The sequence below is a fragment of the Bufo bufo genome, chromosome 5, assembly GCF_905171765.1.
Source record: "Bufo bufo chromosome 5, aBufBuf1.1, whole genome shotgun sequence".
NCBI lineage: Eukaryota > Metazoa > Chordata > Amphibia > Anura > Bufonidae > Bufo > Bufo bufo.
In genome coordinates, this window is record NC_053393.1 from 564,169,656 (window position 1) to 564,187,356 (window position 17,701).

The 17,701-nt window shown below is 47.7% G+C and overlaps 1 protein-coding gene across 1 annotated transcript in view; it reads left to right on the plus strand.

Moving 5' to 3' along the window:
* LOC121000942 (zinc finger protein 260-like) overlaps positions 1 to 17,701 on the plus strand; it is a 35,885-nt gene that overhangs the window by 14,685 nt on the left and 3,499 nt on the right. The window lies entirely within an intron of this gene.

Genomic DNA, 17,701 nt, shown 5'->3' on the forward strand with positions numbered 1-17,701 from the left:
CACTCTCCTCTCATCGATCACTCTTCTCTATATTTTCTTATGACTCTCCATCTATCGCTCTCTATGCACCGTACTTTCCTCTGATCCTCTGGACCACTCTCCTTCCATTGATCACTCTTCTCTATATTTTCTTATGACTCCCCATCTATCGCTCTCCTCTTATCACTTTCCTCCAATTCTCTGGACCACTCTCCTTCCATTGATCACTCTTCTCTATATTTTCTTATGACTCCACATCTATTGCTCTCTATGCACCGTAGTTTCCTCTGATCCTCTGGACCACTCTCCTTCCATTGATCACTCTTCTCTATTTTCTTATGACTCCCCATCCATCGCTCTCCATGCACCGTACTTTCCTCTAATCCTCTGGACCACTCTCCTTACATTGATCACTCTTCTCTATATTTTCTTAAGGGGGTAAACTTGATTGATGCCCATTTTGCCCGCACTATGGGTTTGTCTCTCTGTACGCTGCAGAGACCTATTCCCGTATTCGCTATAGATTCTGCTCCTCTGTCTCAGAGAAACCTCACCCACATTGTTCGTAATTTACACCTTCGGGTAGGGGACCACCATAACGAGTGTCTTTCATGTTACGTTCTGGAGGGCCTTCCCTCTCCGGTGGTATTGGGTCTTCCCTGGTTGATAGCGTACAATCCAGTGGTGGATTGGCAGGCCAGGGAGATATTGGAGTGGAGTGAGCATTGCAGAGAGAATTGCTTAAATAACAATTGCTTAATCGCCTCCATAGCTTCCCTACCTACATTTATTTCGGACTTTGAGGACGTTTTTTCTGAAAAGGGTTGTCAGAAACTACCACCTCATCGTCCTTATGATTGCCCGGTTAACCTGATTCCCGGGGCAAAATTACCCAAGACCAGGTTATATAATCTTTCGGGTCCCGAGAGACAAGCCATGAAAGATTATATCTCCGAGAGTCTGGCTAAGGGACACATCAGACCCTCTTCTTCACCCGTGGCTGCAGGGTTTTTCTTTGTTAAAAAGAAAGATGGGGGCCTGCGTCCTTGCCTAGATTTCCGTGAGTTAAACCAGATAACCATCCGTGACCCATACCCTCTTCCTCTCATTCCTGACATTTTTAATCAGATTGCGGGTGCTAGGTGGTTCTCCAAACTTGATCTTAGGGGGGCCTACAATCTGATTCGTATCAGGGAAGGGGATGAGTGGAAGACAGCTTTTAACACCCCTGAGGGGCATTATGAAAATCTAGTTATGCCTTTCGGTCTGACCAATGCCCCCGCTGTCTTCCAACATTTCGTTGATGATATTTTTAGTCATCTCATCGGCAGGTTTGTAGTCATATACCTAGATGATATCTTAATTTATTCGGCTGATCTGAAAACACATGAGGTGCATGTCAGGCAAGTACTGCAGGTCCTACGGACGAATAAATTATATGCGAAAATTGAAAAATGTGTCTTCGCTGTTCAGGAATTACAGTTCCTGGGATATCTATTATCTGCTTCAGGTTTCCGCATGGATCCTGGGAAGGTCCAGGCAATTTTAGATTGGGATCTTCCTGAGAACCTTAAAGCCCTACAACGGTTTTTGGGTTTCGCTAATTTCTATAGAAAGTTCATTAAAAATTATTCAGTGATCGTTAAACCCCTTACCGACATGACTAGGAAGGGGACGGATTTTTCCAAATGGTCTGACGCCGCTAAAAATGCATTTTCCTCTCTAAAGGAGAGGTTTACCTCGGCACCTGTTCTAATTCAACCTGATGTCTCCCAGCCTTTTATTGTCGAGGTAGATGCGTCAGAGGTGGGAGTGGGAGCTGTATTGTCTCAGGGTCCGTCTCTTGGCAAATGGCGTCCTTGCGCTTTCTTTTCCAAAAAATTATCTTCTGCGGAGAAGAATTATGATATTGGAAATAGGGAACTGTTGGCGATTAAACTGGCGCTTGAAGAGTGGCGTCACTTCTTAGAGGGAGCAATCCACCCCGTCACGGTGATTACGGATCACAAGAACCTTCTGTACCTAGAATCGGCTAAGCGTCTCACTCCTAGACAAGCTAGGTGGTCGCTATTCTTTACCAGATTTAACTTTTGTAATCACCTATCGTCCTGGGGCAAAAAATACCAAGGCAGACGCGTTATCTCGTAGTTTCCCTGGAGGGGGTAATGTTTGTGATCCGGTACCTATTTTACAAAGAGGAGTGGTTGTCTCTGCTGTACACTCTGTTCTAGAGGGAAAGGTGTTAGAGGCTCAGGGGGACGCCCCGGCCTCTTGTCCCTCAGAGAAATTGTTTGTACCGTTAAACCTGCGTCTTGAATTATTAAAAGAACATCATAATTCGGCACTTGCTGGACACCCGGGTAGTAAAGCAACCTTGGAGCTTTTATCTCGTCGTTTTTGGTGGCCAAGGTTGCGTCAGGATGTAATGGATTTCGTGTCTACTTGTTCTACTTGTGCACGCGCGAAAGTCTCTCATACACGTCCAGCAGGGTCTTTATTGCCACTTTTCATCCCCAATAGGCCATGGACACATCTGTCAATGGATTTCATCACTGACTTACCGTTGTCGGCGGGTAAAACTGTTATTTTGGTAGTAGTAGACAGGTTTAGCAAAATGGTACACTTTATTGCGCTACTCACACTTCCTAATGCTAAAACTCTCGCTCAGGTGTTTATCAGTGAAATCGTGAAGCTTCACGGGGTCCCTTCCGATGTGGTTTCGGATCGGGGAACCCAGTTTATTTCTAAGTTTTGGAAAGCTTTTTGTTCCCGTTTGGGGGTACACTTGTCCTTTCCCTCAGCTTTCCATCCTCAGTCGAATGGACAGACTGAGCGTACCAACCAAAACCTAGAAACATATTTAAGGTGTTTTGTGTCTGAAAACCAAGAGTTGTGGTCATCATATTTACCGTTAGCTGAGTTTGCCATAAATAATCATTATCAGGAGTCCACTGGCAAGTCACCATTCCTTGGTGCATACGGTTTTCATCCCCAATTTTGTACTTTCAAAGAGGGGGGGTCTTCTGGGGTTCCCGAAGAGGAAAGGTTTTCTTCATCTCTTTCATCGGTATGGCAGAAGGTGCAAGTTAACTTGAAAAAGATGAGTGGTAAATATAAATGCATGGCCGATAAGAAACGGTCGCCAGGTCCGGACCTAGGAGTGAATGACTATGTGTGGTTGTCTACTAGGAATATTAAGTTGAAGGTTCCTTCTTAGAAACTGGGTCCTAGGTTCATTGGTCCCTATAAAATAGTAGCCGTCATTAACCCTGTGGCTTTTCGCCTGGAGCTACCTCAGACTTTTAAGATCCATAACGTCTTCCATAAATCGTTACTCAAGAAGTATGTTCCACCTCTAGAACCATCGCCGCTGCCACCTCCTCCTGTCATTGTGGCTGGTAATCTGGAGTTTCAAATAGCCAGAATTGTTGATTCTCGTCGGGTCCGCCGCTCTCTTCAGTATCTGGTGCATTGGAGGGGTTACGGTCCCGAGGAAAGAATGTGGGTTCCAGCGTCAGAGGTTAAACGCCAACAGGTTAATTCAGACTTTCCATGCCTCTCATCCGGAGAGACCTGGTCCTGAGTGTCCGGAGGCCCCTCGTGAAAGGAGGGGTACTGTCACGAGGGTATCAAGAGCCACGTCTGACTCCGTTATACCCGGGGTCAGGAAGTCGCAGCGGGTGGCTGCGCGCTCTATATCTAAAGATCACGTTGTTTCTTAGTGATTGTTTTCTGTGTTTGCCTTGCTATCCTTTTTGTCTCTCTCAGGGATCCGTAGCTTCTCCTCCTCAGCTGTTTCTTGTCTGCCACTCCCTACCTCCTTATATTCTCCCCTCACACTTCTCTAGTTGCCAGTTATAGAGCTTCCTGCCTGGACATCTATACTGACCCACTGGAGTGGTTAATCCTGGTTGTCGTTCCTGAGTGCTACCCTCCGGATCCCTGTTGGGCTTGTTGTTGTCTCCTGTTGTCGCCCACCTGGGAATATATGTTGAGTTTGTATTGTTTGTCCTTCCCTTGGTGTTTTCCCTTAGAGTTAGTGGTGCGGACTAGTGTTCCCATCGCCCTGTTCACTACCTAGGGCTCAGCTCAGGGAAAGCCAGGGCTTTAGGCACGTGATCGGCGTACGGGTGAGGAACCCGTCTAGGGACGTCAGGGCAGCCAGGTGCCAGCCGCCAGGTGAGTCAGGGGTCACCATCTTCCCTCTCACTTGGGCAGGGCCTTCCTCGTTCCCTCCCTCTGTGTCACGTATGTGATAGCCACGCCGACCGTGATACAGGCGATGTCCCCCTACTCACTGCTGTGGTACCAGGCTCTGTGTCCTCCCTGGCCGCCTTTGTCATTGTCCTCATCCAGCTACATTGCGGGGCAGGTAGCGGCGGTGGTCAGCTGCCAGTGTCTACCTATTCACCACCACAGACCCGGGCTCGGTCCTTGCAGGTGCCATCTTGCCCATGTGCCTCCACCATGGTTTTCTTCCAGCCCCAGGCGCAGCATGCCTTCCAGCCTGTACCCGTAGCACATTGTTTAATGTCAAGGGTTAAGCACGTGACCTATGCTGACCTTATGACCAATCTCTGCCTTCCTGCACCTATATAACTGGTCCAGCTCTCTTATCAAGTGCCTAAGCGTCAGAGGTCCTTGTGTCCTGCTAAGGTTCCTTCTGTACATGCTTGCGTTCCTGAACTCCTGACCTGTGCTTGTCTCCTGGATTCCGCTACCTCTCTGATCCTTGCCTGCTCATTTCGACTCTCCTGTTGCTGACCTGGATTGCCTGACCTGTACCTGTGCCGCCTGCCCTGACCTATTGCTTGTATGACTTCGCCTCTGCCTCATCCTTTGATCCTGCACTGTCACACCTGGTTACCTTGCTTTGGTACCCCGTGATCAGCCTGGGCCAGCTGCTTTGTGTGCCAACCCACCTGAAGAGGTAGTGACCTGGTGTTGTCTTCGGGAAAGTCTTCTGTGAGGAACGAGGGGTTCATTTAGGCAACATCCTCAGAGGAGTTTGGTCACATAGCACTTTAAGTCCACACCTGCTGGTTCGTGACACAGGGCAGAACATTGCTTCTCCTTTCTTTCACCTGATGAGTCTGGGTGAAAAAAAAACAGTTGCATTAAGCAGCAAATTTCCCACTTGACATCTCCCTGACAACTGCAACTGCAATGTAGTTTACGTTACCGGATCTACGCCAACACAAATCCCAGAAAGCTGGTCAAGAAAAGGTTCTGCTCTTTCTATCTTAAGAGGCAGCGGTTGACTTCCCTAAGGCACAGCTCTCCTCCATCTCACCGCTGTTTCCAATCCTTTTTCCAATCACTGATGTTATTTCCCCCTCCACACCTTTACCTTTGACTCACATCCAAAGAAAATATGAGCGAATAGTGAAGTACCGTTACTACACACACTTTATTCAGCTTACAATATAAAAGCTTTACACAAGCATATAAAAACTGTCTTTGCAGACTTGCCTGACCCGGGTGTCGCTCCATTTCTTCGGGAGCAAACGCTTCTGTGCAACGTAGTCAGCGACAATGGCAGTGTGGCTCCCAGGGTGGTGCTGTCACGGTCCCCCCAGTGACAGAGGTTAGAAGATCTGAGAGACTGGCTGGACGTTAGGTCATCTGTTTTCACTTGTTGCATTGTTGTTGTTGGTAATGACCACACCTCTTGTCTCAGGTGCAGCTTGTGGTCATTACTGCTCCTCTATTTAGTCTGGACTCACACTTCATACCATGCGGTTGATATTATCTGCCTGGAGTTGGAAGAGCTGGTGTGTGGTCCTCATCTGAGTTACTGCTCATCTATTTTCTATTGAAGATAAGTGTACTTCTCTTTGTATTGTGTTGTTCCCATTTGCTCGTTGTTTACTAGGCCTCAGCGAGACACTGGTTCGTTCATCTGGGAAGGAACCAGTGGTCTCAGACCCTGTCACTACTCCTAGGGATATTCAGGGTTACTAGGGCCTAGGTTTCCGGTGTATGAATATTCCCACCTTCAGGGTCTAGTTATACTGACAGAAGTCAGGGCTAGGTTTAGGGTTTCCTAGGTGGTGACCTTATCCCTTTCCCTAGCCGTGAGGCCTAGCTTCTGGTCATTTTTTTTCTGTTGTCATTCTATGTACCTCCCCTCCCCCTACATTGTGACATTATCAACCGCCAAAAAAACTCAATTTTGTTTGTGTCAGAGCAGCGATGGATACCATTTCTGCACTGGTCGAACAACTGCAGGGGCTGTCTTTGGAGGTAGCTGACCTCCGCACGACCATCTCACAGATCCAGAGACCACCGACGGTTGGTTCCGGTAGTGGGAACCAGGCCTGTCCTGAACCTAAGGTCGCTCTCCTGGATAGATTTTCAAGGGGAAGTGACAATTTTATTCGGTTCAGGGAGTCGTGCAAATTATATTTTAAACTACGTCTTAACTCTTCTGGGGATGAGAGTCAAAGAGTGGGTATAATCATTTTGTTACTTAAAGGTTACGCTCAGTCTTGGGCTTTTTGATTGCCGACCAGATCATAGCCACTTCGTCGGTAGATTCATTTTTCAGAGCTCTAGGTCTAGGTCTAGGATGACCCAGATCAGATCGCCCTGGCCGAGACCAAGTTGCATTGCTTACGGCAGGGAGGGCATTCTGCGGAGAACTATTGCTCTGAATTTAGGAGATGGGCTACAGATACAGAGTGGAATGATCCAGCTCTCCATAGTCAATTCTGTCAAGGGTTATCCGAGATCCTGAAGAACGCGTTGGTGTTTCATGAATATCCTGAGTCATTGGAAGCGGCTATGTCCCTTGCTGTACGTATTGATAGACACCTGAGGGAGAGATCTAAGGTTCCTCACTCTCAGGACGTACTATCATATAAGGTGGCGGCCTCCTCCTCCGACACTTTGGGTAGAGAGACACTTGAGTTCGTGTCTGGTGACAAACCAATGCAGTTGGGGGGAGCTACACCTGGACCTGGTGATAAGAACTTAAGGCTTAAGAAGGGACTCTGCTTTTTCTTTTTTTCTTTGGAAAAATTGGACATTTTGTTAACGTATGTCCCTATGTTCAGCGTCAAGGTGAAAACAAAAGAAAAATGTTTAAACCTCATCTCACTCCTGGTGGTGTGGGTGGGAAATCTGAGAATTTACTTTTGTCACTTACTTGTAGTACCAGATTTCTCCTATCTGCCAAGGTGGCGCTAGATTCCAAAACTGTGGGAATTGAAGTGTTTATTGACAGTGGGGCAGGGGTTAACCTAGTTGATAGTCAGTTTGTCCGTATGCATGGGTTGACAACAAATGCATTAGACAAAAATATTTAGGTGTTTGCAATTAATTCCGATCCACTCACACAGAAATGTTTGTCACAAATGGTGCAGAACATCAGTTTAAAAGTGGGTGATTTTCATCAAGAATCTATTTTGTGTGTTGTGCTAGAGAGTCTGCCTGCTCCCTTGGGGCAAGGTTTACCATGGTTAAGCAAACATAATCCGCCTGGGTTCAGGCTACAAGTAGAATCCAACTAGGTACCGTTATTTGTTTTCTGTGGGGAGATATGTATATCTCCCTTTCCTGGTATCCCACCACCAAACTAAGACAATGGGCATGTTCATTGTGGCCATCTTATAAATCGCTGATTCCATGCTGTCTGCTAGATTTTATTGAAGTGGGAATGGCTTACTCCTCTCATCATTCTCTGCTTATTACTCTCCTCCCATAGCTCTCTGCTTATTACTCTCTTCCCATAGCTCTCTGTTTATTACTTTTCTCCCATAGCTCTCTGCTTATTACTCTCATTCTGTCACTCTATGCTTATTACTCTCCTCCCATAGCTCTCTGCTTATTACTCTCCTCCCATAGCTCTCTGCTTTTTACTCTCCTCCCATAGCTCTCTGCTTATCACTCTCATCCCGTCGCTCTCCGCTTATTACTCTCCTCCCATAGCTCTCTGGTTATTACTCTTATCCCGTCGCTCTCTGCTTTTTACTCTCCTCTTATTACTCTCCGCTCATTACTCTCCTCCCTCTCTCTCTGCTTATTACTCTCCTCCCTTAGCTCTCTGCTTTTTACTCTCCTCTCATTGTTCTCTGCTTATTACTCTCCTCCCATTGTTCTCTGCTTATTACTCTCCTCCCATTGTTCTCTGCTTATTACTCTCCTCCCATTGCTCTCTGCTTTTTACTCTCCTCCCATAGCTCTCTGCTTTTTACTCTCCTCTTATCGCTCTCTGCTTATTACTCTCCTCTTATCACTCTCTGCTTATTACTCTCCTCTTATCGCTCTCTGCTTATTACTCTCCTCCCGTCGCTCTCTGCTTTTTACTCTCCTCCCATAGTTCTCTGCTTATTACTCTCCTCCCGTCGCTCTCTTCTTATTACTCTCCTCTTATGACTCTCTGCTTATTACCCTCATCCCGTCGCTCTCTTCTTATTACTCTCCTCTTATCGCTCTTTGCTTATTACTCTCCTCCCGTCGCTCTCTTCTTATTACTTGTAACGGACCGTTTCAGCAGACAAGGGGTTAAAATCCGCTTAGGCGATAAGCCCCTTTCTGAGAGACAGGCACAGCTACTGCAGGATACACCAAACTCCCGAACTGGATACAAAATAGCACTCCAAACTGGAACCTCACAATTAGCTGCTAGCAGACGAACAGGAATCAGCTTACACTCCTGGCAATTAGTCCCTAACAGCATACAGCGGATCCCCCCAATAACGAGACAAGGCTCCGTGTTGAGGGTCAAGCAGTGGTCTGACTGTACTTCACGGACAGCCTCTTTTATTCATAAACCACAAACATAGTACTGCCCACAGGGGTTTGAAATATAACCAATCAGTAATTTACAACACATACAATGTAACTACAGCAACCAATCGTTCACGCCCCCAGAGGACCAGAATGAAGACTGTGACATAGGACAAATACAACATATCCCCACAATGCATCATGGTTTCCTCCCCTCTGTTCCGGAGACAACCGAGGGGCAATCCAATTATCTCTCAGGACAAAGAGAAATCACCAATACACATGTGCAGACAACAGGACAGACATCACCATTTAAACACACAATGGGACAATGGCACAATAGAAACACACCCAGCATATTCCTCCCAAGCTGACAAGTTACACTTATTATAAATTGTTACAACTTTGTGAGTTTACATCGGCAATACATATAACTTACATCAATTTAAACAGTATAACTTGGGGACAAACCTATCCAAAATTCACTTGAATAGGTTCAGGGGTTTCAAAGTTAGTATGGGCCATAATCCTGAGGCAAGAGGCTGATAAACAGGCCTCTCCAAAACCCAGTGGCGAGGTTGGTTTCGCCACACATCTCCCCCCCCCAGGGAAGACTAACCAGATACCTGACCTCACGCCGGTCGGTACCTGAGTTAGTCTGGCAGCCCACCCACAACCCAATACTGGACCTGTTGCATTTGGTAGCCTGTCTCTGTCCAGTGAGTCCACCAAGGTTATGTTGGAAGCTGGTACTCCCGGTCTCTGTGTTGCTCCCTGGCTTAGAGTCTGGTTGTTGTAGGGGGAGACCGACTGTCTCTACCCCCTGTGCTGTAAGTGCAGAGACCACGGTCCCATCTGCACTGTTGTGGGGCTTACTGTCTCCCCCTGGTGCGTTAAGCTGCCGCTGGGGAGAGGAGGTAACGAGCTCCTCTCCCATACATACTTCCAGCCGCTGGGGAGGGCGACCGACCGTCTCCGCTCCCAATACAGTGTCCTGCTGCTGGGGAAAGGAGACTGGGCTCTCTATTCCCTGCTGGACACTCTGCCGCTGGGGGACAGGACCGACTGTCTCTGCCCCATGTAACTCCGCCTGCCGCTGGGGAATGGAGACTGGGCTCCCAATTCCCTGTACATCACACTGCCGCTGGGGAATGGAGACTGGGCTCCCAATTCCCGGCACATCACTCGGCCGCTGGGGAAAGGAGACTGGGCTCCCAATTCCCAAAAAATCATGCTGCTGCTGGGGGGCAGGAAAAACTACCTCTGCCCCCTGTAACTCAGCCTGCCGCTGGGGAGGGAGGACGCTGCTCTCCTCTCCCTGCATTTCACACTGCCTTCCCGGCATATCACTCTGCTGCTGGGGGGCAGGAACAACTACCTCTGCCCCCTGTAACTCAGCCTGCCGCTGGGGAGGGAGGACGCTGCTCTCCTCTCCCTGCATTTCACACTGCCTTCCCGGCATATCACTCTGCTGCTGGGGGGCAGGAACAACTACCTCTGCCCCCTGTAACTCAGCCTGCCGCTGGGGAGGGAGGACGCTGCTCTCCTCTCCCTGCACTTCACACTGCCTTCCCGGCATATCACTCTGCTGCTGGGGGGCAGGAACAACTACCTCTGCCCCCTGTAACTCAGCCTGCCGCTGGGGAGGGAGGACGCTGCTCTCCTCTCCCTGCACTTCACACTGCCGCTGGGGAATGGAGACTGGGCTCCCAATTCCCTGCAATTCACACTGCCGCTGGGGAATGGAGACTGGGCTCCCAATTCCCTGCTGGACACTCTGCCGCTGGGGAGAGGAGACTGAGCTCCCTCTGTCCCGCAACTGTAACTTCCGATGGAGGTCCACCCAACGTGGCAGCTGACCGTCACCTTCTGCCCGGTATAGTAGGGTCTTGAACACTAGACTCCTCACGAACTTCACGTATTTGTCAGCTGGATTGGGTCCGAAGAAGTTCAGCCGCAACCACATCATACGGTCAAATTCCTCAACAGAGTATCTGTACTCCACTGCTGGTTCCATCCTGGTGCTTTTAGGGTCGCTGTACTGAGACATGCGTTGCCCTTAAGTTGTAAAATACAAAGAAATGGTGTCTCCTGTAGCTGTCCTTCTGGCTGTAGGAACGATCCCGCTGCTTGCCACCAATGTAACGGACCGTTTCAGCAGACAAGGGGTTAAAATCCGTTTAGGCGATGTGCCCCTTTCTGAGAGACAGGCACAGCTACTGCAGGATACACCAAACTCCCGAACTGGATACAAAATAGCACTCCAAACTGGAACCTCACGAATAGCTGCTAGCAGACGAACAGGAATCAGCTTACACTCCTGGCAATCAGTCCCGAACAGCATACAGCGGATCCCCCCAATAACGAGACAAGGCTCCGTGTTGAGGGTCAAGCAGTGGTCTGACTGTACTTCACGTACAGCCTCTTTTATTCATAAACCACAAACATAGTACTGCCCACAGTGGTTTGAAATATAACCAATCAGTAATTTACAACACATACAATGATACAACATATCCCCACAATGCATCATGGTTTCCTCCCCTCTGTCCCGGAGACAACCGAGGGGCAATCCAATTATCTCTCAGGACAAAGAGAAATCACCAATACACATGTGGATATAACAGGACAGACATCACCATTTAAACACACAATGGGACAATGGCACAATAAAAACACACCCAGCATTTCCTCCCAAGCTGACAAGTTACACTTATTATAAATTGTTACAACTTTGTGAGTTTACATTGTCCATACATATAACTTACATCAATTTAAACAGTATAACTTGGGGACAAACCTATCCAAAATTCACTTGAATAGGTTCAGGGGTTTAAAAGTTAGTATGGGCCATAATCCTGGGGCAAGAGGCCAGCAGCCAGTCCTCTCCAAAACCCAGTGGCGAGGTTGGTTTCGCCACATTACTCTCCTCTTATCGCTCTCTGCTTATTACTCTCCTCCCGTCGCTCTCTGCTTTTTACTCTCATCCCGTGGCTCTCTGCTTATTTCTCTCCTCCCATTGCTCTCTGCTTATTACTCTCCTCCCATAGCTCTCTATTACTCTCATCCGGTCGCTCTCTGCTTATTATTCTCCTCCTATCTCTCTCTGCTTCTTACTCTCCTCCCGTCGCTCTCTGCTTATTACTCTCCTCCCGTCGCTCTCTTCTTATTACTTTCCTCCCATTGCTCTCTGCTTATTACTCTCCTCCCATAGCTTTCTGCTTATTACTCTCCCCCTGTCGCTCTCTTCTTATTACTCTCCTCCCGTCGCTCTCTGCTTATTACTCTCCTCCCGTCGCTCTATTTTTTTTTTACTTTTCTCCCATGGCTGTCTTCTTATTACTCTCCTCCCGTCGCTCTCTGCTTTTTACTCTCCTCTTATCGCTCTCTGCTTATTACTCTCATCCCGTCGCTCTCTGCTTTTTACTCTCCTCCTATAGCTCTCTGGTTATTACTCTTCTCCCATGGCTGTCTGCTTTTTACCCTCCTCCCTTAGCTCTCTGTTTATTACTCTCCTCCCTTAGCTCTCTGTTTATTACTCTCCTCCCATAGCTCTCTGCTTATTAATCTCCTCCCGTCGCTCTCTGCTTATTACTTTTCTCCCATGGCTGTCTGCTTATTACTCTCCTCCCGTCGCTCTCTGCTTTTTACTCTCCTCTTATCGCTCTCTGCTTATTACTTTTCTCCCATGGCTGTCTGCTTATTACTCTCATCCTGTCGCTCTCCGCTTATTACTCTCCTCCCGTCGCTCTCCGCTTATTACTCTCCTCCCGTCGCTCTCTGCTTATTACTTTTCTCCCATGGCTGTCTGCTTATTACTCTCCTCCCGTCGCTCTCTGCTTTTTACTCTCCTCTTATCGCTCTCTGCTTATTACTTTTCTCCCATGGCTGTCTGCTTATTACTCTCATCCTGTCGCTCTCCGCTTATTACTCTCCTCCCGTCGCTCTCCGCTTATTACTCTCCTCCCATAGCTCTCTGTTTATTACTCTCCTCCCATAGCTCTCTGCCTATCACTCTCCTCCCATAGCTCTCTGCTTATTACTCTCCTCCCGTCGGTCTCTGCTTATTACTCTCCTCCCGTCGGTCTCCGCTTATTACTCTCCTCCCATAGCTCTCTGTTTATTACTCTCCTCCCATAGCTCTCTGCTTTTTACTCTCCTCTTATCGCTCTCTGCTTATTACTCTCATCCCGTTGCTCTCTGCTTTTTACTCTCCTCCTATAGCTCTCTGGTTATTACTCTTCTCCCATGGCTGTCTGCTTTTTACCCTCCTCCCTTAGCTCTCTGTTTATTACTCTCCTCCCTTAGCTCTCTGTTTATTACTCTCCTCCCATAGCTCTCTGCTTATTAATCTCCTCCCGTCGCTCTCTGCTTATTACTTTTCTCCCATGGCTGTCTGCTTATTACTCTCCTCCCGTCGCTCTCTGCTTTTTACTCTCCTCTTATCGCTCTCTGCTTATTACTTTTCTCCCATGGCTGTCTGCTTATTACTCTCATCCTGTCGCTCTCCGCTTATTACTCTCCTCCCGTCGCTCTCCGCTTATTACTCTCCTCCCGTCGCTCTCTGCTTATTACTTTTCTCCCATGGCTGTCTGCTTATTACTCTCCTCCCGTCGCTCTCTGCTTTTTACTCTCCTCTTATCGCTCTCTGCTTATTACTTTTCTCCCATGGCTGTCTGCTTATTACTCTCATCCTGTCGCTCTCCGCTTATTACTCTCCTCCCGTCGCTCTCCGCTTATTACTCTCCTCCCATAGCTCTCTGTTTATTACTCTCCTCCCATAGCTCTCTGCCTATCACTCTCCTCCCATAGCTCTCCGCTTATTACTCTCCTCCCGTCGGTCTCTGCTTATTACTCTCCTCCCGTCGGTCTCCGCTTATTACTCTCCTCCCATAGCTCTCTGTTTATTACTCTCCTCCCATAGCTCTCTGCTTTTTACTCTCATCCCGTCGCTCTCTGCTTATTACTCTCCTCTTATCACTCTCTGCTCATTACTCTCCTCCCGTCGCTCTCTGCTTATTACTCTCCTCCCGTCGCTCTCTGCTTATTACTCTCCTCCCGTCGCTCTCTGCTTATTACTCTCCTCCCTCTCTCTCTGCTTATTACTCTCCTCACTTAGCTCTCTGCTTTTTACTCTCCTCTCATTGTTCTCTGCTTATTACTCTCCTCCCATGGCTCTCTGCTTTTTACTCACTTCCCATAGCTCTCTGCTTTTTACTCTCCTCCCATAGCTCTCTGTTTATTACTCTCCTCTTATCTCTCTCTGCTTATTACTCTCCTCCCGTCGCTCTCTGCTTTTTACTCTCCTCCCATAGTTCTCTGCTTATTACTCTCCTCCCAACGCTCTCTTCTTATTACTCTCCTCTTATCACTCTCCGCTTATTACTCTCATCCCGTCGCTCTCTTCTTATTACTCTCCTCTTATCGCTCTCTGCTTATTACTCTCCTCCCGTCGCTCTCTGCTTTTTACTCTCCTCTTATCGCTCTCTGCTTATTACTCTCATCCCGTCGCTCTCTGCTTTTTACTCTCCTCCTATAGCTCTCTGGTTATTACTCTTCTCCCATGGCTGTCTGCTTTTACCCTCCTCCCTTAGCTCTCTGTTTATTACTCTCCTCCCTTAGCTCTCTGTTTATTACTCTCCTCCCATAGCTCTCTGCTTATTAATCTCCTCCCGTCGCTCTCTGCTTATTACTTTTCTCCCATGGCTGTCTGCTTATTACTCTCCTCCCTTAGCTCTCTGCTTATTACTCTCCTCCCGTCGCTCTCTGCTTTTTACTCTCCTCTTATCGCTCTCTGCTTACTACTTTTCTCCCATGGCTGTCTGCTTATTACTCTCATCCTGTCGCTCTCCGCTTATTACTCTCCTCCCGTCGCTCTCCGCTTATTACTCTCCTCCCGTCGCTCTCCGCTTATTACTCTCCTCCCATAGCTCTCTGTTTATTACTCTCCTCCCATAGTTCTCTGCTTATTACTCTCCTCCCAACGCTCTCTTCTTATTACTCTCCTCTTATCACTCTCCGCTTATTACTCTCATCCCGTCGCTCTCTTCTTATTACTCTCCTCTTATCGCTCTCTGCTTTTTACTCTCCTCCCATAGCTCTCTGTTTATTACTCTCCTCTTATCTCTCTCTGCTTATTACTCTCCTCCCGTCGCTCTCTGCTTTTTACTCTCCTCCCATAGTTCTCTGCTTATTACTCTCCTCCCAACGCTCTCTTCTTATTACTCTCCTCTTATCACTCTCCGCTTATTACTCTCATCCCGTCGCTCTCTTCTTATTACTCTCCTCTTATCGCTCTTTGCTTATTACTCTCTGTAACGGACCGTTTCAGCAGACAAGGGGTTAAAATCCGTTTAGGCGATAAGCCCCTTTCTGAGAGACAGGCACAGCTACTGCAGAACGCCAACTCCCGAACTGGATACAAAATAGCACTCCAAACTGGAACCTCACGAATAGCTGCTAGCAGACGAACAGGAAAAGACTACAATCCTGGCAATCGGTCTTCTAACAGCATACAGTGAATCCCCCCAATAACGAGACAAGGCTCCGTGTTGAGGGTCAAGCAGTGGTCTGACTGTACTTCACGTACAGCCTCTTTTATTCATAAACCACAAACATAGTACTGCCCACAGGGGTTTGAAATACAACCAATCAGTAATTTACAACACATACAACGTAAGTACACGCCCCTAGGGGACCAGAAGGAAGACTTGTGACATAGGACAAATACAACATATCCTCACAATGCATCATGGTTTCCTCCTCTCTGCCCTGGCGACACCCGAGGCGTAATCCAATTATCTCTGAGGACAAAGGGAGATCGCCAATACACATGTGAGGACAACAGAACAGACATCACCATTTAAACACACAATGGGACAATGGCACAATAGAAACACACCCGCATATTCCTCCCAAGCTGACAAGTTACACTTATTATAAATTGTTACAACTTTGTGAGTTTACATTGGCCATACATATAACTTACATTAATTCAAACAGTATAACGTGGGGACAAACCTATCCAAAATTCACTTGAATCGGTTCAGGGGTTTAAAAGTTAGTATATGGGCCATAATCCAGGGGCAAGAGGCCAGCAGCCAGTCCTCTCCAAAACCCAGTGGCGAGGTCGGTTTCGCCACACTCTCCTCCCGTCGCTCTCTTCTTATTACTCTCCTCTTATCGCTCTCTGCTTATTACTCTCATCCCGTCGCTTTCTGCTTATTACTCTTTTCCCGTGGCTCTCTGCTTATTTCTCTCCTCCCATAGCTCTCTATTACTCTCATCCGGTCGCTCTCTGCTTATTATTCTCCTCCTATCTCTCTCTGCTTATTACTCTCCTCCCGTCGCTCTCTGCTTATTACTCTCCTCCCGTCGCTCTCTTCTTATTACTTTCCTCCCATTGCTCTCTGCTTATTACTCTCCTCCCATAGCTTTCTGCTTATTACTCTCCCCCTGTCGCTCTCTGCTTATTACTCTCCTCCCGTCGCTCTCCGCTTATTACTCTCCTCCCGTCGCTCTATGCTTATTACTTTTCTCCCATGGCTGTCTTCTTATTACTCTCCTCCCGTCGCTCTCTGCTTTTTACTCTCCTCTTATTGCTCTCTGCTTATTACTCTCATCCCGTCACTCTCTGCTTTTTACTCTCCTCCTATAGCTCTCTGGTTATTACTCTTCTCCCTTAGCCCTCTGTTTATTACTCTCCGTCCATAGCTCTCTGCCTATCACTCTCCTCCAGTCGCTCTCTGCCTATCACTCTCCTCCCGTCGCTCTCTGCTTATTACTCTCCTCCCATCGCTCTCTGCTTATTACTTTTCTCCGATGGCTGTCTGCTTATTACTCTCCTCCCGTCGCTCTCTGCTTTTTACTCTCCTCTTATCGCTCTCTGCTTATTACTTTTCTCCCATGGCTGTCTGCTTATTACTCTCCTCCCGTCGCTCTCCGCTTATTACTCTCCTCCCGTCGCTCTCCGCTTATTACTCTCCTCCCATAGCTCTCTGTTTATTACTCTCCTCCCATAGCTCTCTGCCTATCACTCTCCTCCCATAGCTCTCCGCTTATTACTCTCATCCCGTCGCTCTCCTCCCATAGCTCTCTGTTTATTACTCTCCTCCCATAGCTCTCTGCTTTTTAGTCTCATCCCATCGCTCTCTGCTTATTACTCTCCTCTTATCACTCTCTGCTCATTACTCCCCTCCCGTCGCTCTCTGCTTATTACTCTCCTCCCGTCGCTCTCAGCTTATTACTCTCCTCCCGTCGTTCTCAGCTTATTACTCTCCTCCCGTCGCTCTCTGCTTATTACTCTGCTCCCTTAGCTCTCTGCTTTTTACTCTCCTCTCATTGTTCTCTGCTTATTACTCTCCTCCCGTCGCTCTCTGCTTTTTACTCTCCTCCTGTCGCTCTCTGCTTATTACTCTCCTCCCATAGCTCTCTGCTTATTACTCTCCTCCTATCGCTCTCTGCTTTTTACTCTCCTCCCATAGCTCTCTGCTTTTTACTTTCCTCCCATAGATCTCTGTTTATTACTCTCCTCTTATCGCTCTCTGCTTATTACTCTCATCCCGTCGCTCTCTGCTTTTTACTCTCCTCTCATTGTTTTCTGCTTATTACTCTCTTCCCGTCGCTCTCTGCTTTTTACTCTCCTCCCATCGCTCTCTTCTTATTACTCTCCTCTTATCACTCTCTGCTTATTACTCTCATCCCGTTGCTCTCTTCTTATTACTCTCCTCTTATTGCTCTCTGCTTTTTACTCTCCTACCATAGCTCTCTGCTTATTACTCTTCTCCCATAGCTCTCTGTTTATTACTCTCATCCGGTCGCTCTCTGCTTATTACTCTCCTCCTATCTCTCTCTGCTTATTACTCTCCTCCTGTCTCTCTCTGCTTATTACTCTCCTCCTGTCTCTCTCTGCTTATTACTCTCCTCCCGTCACTCTCTGATTTTTGCTCTCTGCTTATTACTCTCCTTCCGTTGCTCTCCGCTTATTACT